At 46.9% G+C, this 5,215-nt stretch overlaps 1 long non-coding RNA gene across 1 annotated transcript; it reads right to left on the bottom strand.

The window, feature by feature from the left end:
* Positions 1-903: 903 nt before the first annotated feature.
* LOC117881054 lies at positions 904-3,724 on the bottom strand. Its single transcript, XR_004646678.1, has 2 exons — positions 3,544-3,724; positions 904-2,869 (listed from the first exon to the last, which is right to left on the bottom strand). It is a non-coding gene; the product is annotated as an uncharacterized LOC117881054 (long non-coding RNA).
* Positions 3,725-5,215: the final 1,491 nt, after the last annotated feature.

Here is a 5,215-nt window from a genome sequence, read left to right as displayed (position 1 = left end):
GGCCAATGAGGGTGGCGAGAAGCTGCGGCCAGCACATCGCTCGCCTGTGCTGCTTCTCGCCGCCCCCATTGGCCCGGGACGGCGAACCGCAGCCAGTGGGGGCCGCGATCGGCCGAACCTGCCGCGTCAGCAGGTAAATAAAACTGGCCCGGCCCGCCAGGGTGCTTACCCTGGCGAGCCGCGTGCCGAACGTTGCCGACCCCTGCACTAGCTAAAGCCATTTCTTAGGGATGTAGTGGGCTGATAGATCCTATAGCAGAGCCTGTTGATGTAGGGGTGTTGCAAGCCCTGCCATTGGCTAGAAGGGTAAGAGTCTCTTCAACCTCCCAAAAGTTGTTCAGGAGTGGATAGAAACTCACGTAAATTCTCATCTTGCTTTCCAAACTCCAGGGCCTTCGCTTCTAGCCCTGCCCATCAACCATGCTGGATTCACATAGCTAGCAGAAATTACCTAGAAATGAACTCAAGCTGAGTGTACCATGAGGGGAGACAGAGCACTCCCTCCCTGGTCTAAGGGGCAGGAATGTTTAAAATAAAAATCCTCACCTCAAAGAGAGGGTGTGGAGATACCAAGCTGTGGCTGAAGGACCTCTCCACCCCGCTCCCACCTCAGTGTCATTGTACAGAGTTTGCCCAAATTAGAGTGGCAGACTCCCACTCTTCTTCCAATAGCGTATCTGTTTTAGTAGGCACAGGGTGGGAATTAAATTTTCAGCCCAGTTAGTCTCTCTTTCTCTCCTCCTCCTGGAATAGAAGAGTTTTTAAAGACCTGAATTTTATCCCATCTGATAGCCTGAGACAGTTAAGATTAGGTTTTATTTCACAGAATACTATCTGCAGTATTCTACCCCCCTCCGCATCTATCAATAGTGTTTTAGTGTAGTTAAGACATAGGCAGGTTAAGGTTGCAAACAACAAAATGGTGTTTATTGAGATACACAAAAACAAACTAGCACTCCCTGCAACTAAGATAACACAAAGAATAACTGCTCAGTTGTTAACACAGATGGTATAATGGGGAATGAACCCCAGAGCCCAAACCCTTACACACTGGGGTTTACAAAAATAACAGAGGACTATACCATGTCTTGCAGACACTGGACAGGAGAACAGGAACACAGATGGGAACCAGGACCTCAGGGAAGGATCAGGAACACAACAGAAATCGGAATTCAGGAACCTCTGTGACAGGTAAGTACATCTTTGGCAGGATGTCTTCTGACTTCTACTCTTGACCTCTAGGTCCTGTGTGCTGAATGTGGACACTACAATGTGTGATGGTTTAATAGGCGAGTGAAGGTAAGTTCAAAGGAACCTTATTAGGTGTTACTGGTCCACCTTAAGTCTTATTCCCTCAGGGCTCTAGTTAGCACCAAGGCCAGTGGTGTGGCAGGGATTCTATGCCTCACAGGGATGACCTGCTTTCACAGCATCCAGAGACACAGAAAGAACCCCCCCTCAGGGATTGAACACACCCTTATGTACGTTCCCTGTTGCGAGGCAGATTTCACAATCAAGTGACACTATCTTTCCCGCCTTTCCCTCTGCTTTGGTGCCAAACTTGAAAAAGAGCCCAAGAGCTAAAGGAGAAGGGGTGCCAAGATGGATGACCAGCTGTCCTTTCACCGATCCAAAATGGCAGCTATGTACACTTAATAAATGGAACGTTTTCTATCCAACACATCCACAGGTACCATGGTGAAAGGCGACCTTATACAAAGCTAGATAGAGCAAGGTATAAAGGTTATGAAAGTCAATGGGACTCTTACATTCAATCACATCTTTGCTTAGTCTGTTCTAGGAAAATCCCATTAGTATTAATTGTGTTGGTATCTTGTGGACTTATACGAACTTACAAGTGCCACTCTTATGGACATATAGTCAGATGCTAAATATCCTCAAGTTCTATGTAATATTTGCAGCACTGTAGATGCCATATAACACGATATATGGCACTATACAGGGGAACACTCACCATCAGTGGCAGGAGCATGGGAGGTTGTCTTCCTCCCAGGCATGACATTGCTTACTATCATCCTGCCCTACAGTGGTCTGTCCTTTCAGTCAATCAGCCCTCTGGCCAGGTGACTTTCCAAGTCCTCCCCTTGCAGGGTATATATACAGAGTCCAATGTTAGGAAGTCTTCAGGATTAAGCAAGGGAATCAGGGCTTCTTCCTTGGGTCAGGGTGTCATGGTTCATACCCTTGTACTTTCAGGATCTTCCCCTAACCCAGTCCCACTTCAAAGGATAGACTTCCATAGTTGTAGCTCTTTAGGGGTTGGTAGAAAAGCCTGGGCCCATCCTCTCCACCAGGCTCCAATCCAGGGCGCAATGGTAGGCAGCTAAACCCTGCACCCTCAGGTGCTATATGGCTGCCTCTGTGGATCACTTCCTACCTGTCCTCTCTCTACCCCAGGGGAAAAAGAAAGAACTAAACACAAAAACAAATCTCTGAAATTTACAGAATCACAGGTTCCTTTTTTGTAGGCTTGGTCAGGTCAATATAGCGAGGCCTCAGACAGCAGGAGCTCAGAGTGTAGGTCAGCTCTCCTCCACTGTGCTCCCCTTTTTGAGTTCCTCCAGCCTGTGCAGGTACAGTGGGGCATGTCTACTTGGGCCCAGAGTAGCTCTTTAACCCATTCATTTCCAGTGTGGGGTTTGTGCACTCCTTCAGTCACTTACTAGGTTAATAAGAGTTGCATGATTGAATTTTACTGCAGCTAGTTGAGAATATATGTGGTAGCTGAATGCACTGAAGTGACAATACATTCCTTAATGACTGATTCTTTGAAGAATTTCTGTTGTGATGGCTTCCCACTCATTTAAAATGTTTCCAAGTGACCTCTCTTTCTAAGGTTTTAAGGCTTCTAAAATAGAAAAAAGTGAAAGACTCATTAGTAAGAAAGAGAATAGACATGCACAATTGCACTCTTTCCACAAATGCAGCATGTGTGTTACTAGGGATATTTTGAGAATTCCTGTTATTTATTTGAATTTAACATCCACATTCACAATCTGTTCTCTATTCATAACTTGCTTAAGCAGGTATATTTGCAAATTAATGAATACAATATGTTTATATTATTATGTCTCTTTAGGGAAAAGTAACAATTTTAGTCTAAAGTGCTGCCACATTTGGCACACTGTCACACAGCTAATTAAACAGTTTACTGTGGAAAAACTGTTCCAGACTTATGACTTTTTAAATCTAAAAATACATTTGAGTGTAACTTTTGTAAGAACTCCTTGGGTCTGCAGAAAAAAATCTTTCCCAGAAAGGCAAAAGCCTGACCTTTTTTCTAGCCTACAAGACAATCTTGGATAGAAAAATGGAGGTGGGAGTTGTTGAATAATTTTCATTTTCTTGTCATACATCGCAGAAATGATATGTGGAGACTGAAGTCTCCTCAAAATGTATGAGGCATGTAGAACACATCAGAGGTTCCCAAACTGGGGAGGCACAGAATGTATTCGGGGGAGGGAGGGGGGGAAGGCTTGAGAAGATTTGGCGGGGGGGAAATCAACAACAAAAAAAACTTACTGCCCATATTTTATCCACAGCAATGAATAATTTGCAAAACTGATTCCTCCAGATATATCGGGTCGTCAGATGGCGCTGTGCATTTTGATGGATTTCTGTTAAGCTTGCATAGCATTACACAAAGTCATTGCCATCTGTACATTAATCCGTTTGCTATGACACTGTGTGCACATTTAATTGAAGGTAGTGTAACCCTTCTGCCCATCTAAGTTGGCAGCAACAAGGGCCGGGTTCTGTATCTAGGGGTTCCGTTTCAATAACGCAATGCAAAACCGGCTCGAGCCCCCACCCAGTGACCTGGGACAATTACATACCACCCCCTGGGCACCTCTAAGAGGCAATACTTCCCCTCTCGCAAGCACGGAGTCTGAGTGTAACAGAAAATGTTTAATAACATGAGGTAAACAACATGAGGTAAACAACATCAGCATTAAATTGGAAAAACACCACAACTAGAGTTCTTAGACCAAACCATGAGCGAAGACCCACCCCAGCAAATTGGGCCGTGTCCTCTCCCGTTGGTTCTTGAAACCAGCGACCCAAGAATCACCAAAGTCCCAAAAGTCCACCAATCCCAAAGTCTCTTGGGTCCAGCAACCCAAGAATCCCAAAAGTCCGACAACCCCCCAAAGTCTCTGTCCATGATCAGTGCAGCCCCAGAGTTCAAAAGGGGGGGGGGGGTGAGCAGGGTGTTAAGGGGCACCTTACGTGATCCGAGGCCAACTGGCTGCTTCTCCGTGGGGTTCCACCGCAGCCTTCACCACGAACTGCTCCACTCCACCCGCAGTCCCAGTCCTGCCATCCCACGAACTGCTCTGGCAGCCACTCCGCTCACCGACCTGTGAGCCGCACCGCTCCGCTCACCGACCTGTGAGCCGCGCCGCTCCGCTCCAGCCGTCCCTTGGGCTGCTCCCACAAGGCTCTGCTCTGCTAGCTGCTCCTCCAGCCGCTCCGCTCACCGACCTGTGAGCCGCTCCGCTCCGCTCACCCCCGCTAAGCTAAGTTAGCTTAGCAATATAGCTTCAGGCTCCCCCACTAGTTAACACAGCCTCAGTGATCTCAGCTCTTAAATAGCTTTAGCTCTTTTGTGATTTCAGCTCTTAGTGATTTCAGCTAGTAGTAGGGGAGCCCAGTGCTGGTGCACTATTGGCCCAAAGTGAACTCAGCTCAGCAGTCTGTAACTAGACTCCTAAGGGAATCAAAGTTAGCTCTGACATTCAACAGTGCAGAGAGGAGGTAGTGCAATTGGTGTTTCAACCCCCCTCAGGGAGGGGGCCATACCATCAGGTACAAATACCTGTCCCCATCCTCTCTCAATTCACTGGGTTTTGTAACCCATGCCCCTTGACAAGCAAATGCTACTTAGGTAATGGTGAATGACTCACTCAGTCCTTCTGTCATACAACAGTTCCACTGGCCTTGATTCACAGAATCAGGATAACAAAACTTGATTCTTCCTGCCCCAATAACAGAGAAACTGGGGATCCCACACCAGCCAAAGTAACCACTTTGAGTTGCTGTGGTTTCATGCCAGGCGAGTGGGTGTGCCTATGCAAACAAGATCAGCCCCTGGAGTTCTTTTCCACACTCGCCATAATTCACCACCAGATGTCAGGGTAGAGCTCATCCTGACTCTGCTGACAGTAGAAAGGGATCTCCGGATAGCTGTCTC

This window comes from Trachemys scripta, chromosome 7 (assembly GCF_013100865.1).
Source record: "Trachemys scripta elegans isolate TJP31775 chromosome 7, CAS_Tse_1.0, whole genome shotgun sequence".
Taxonomy (NCBI): domain Eukaryota; kingdom Metazoa; phylum Chordata; order Testudines; family Emydidae; genus Trachemys; species Trachemys scripta.
The sequence above is the reverse complement of the archived record's forward strand: the minus strand, read 5'-3'. Positions and strand labels throughout refer to the sequence as shown.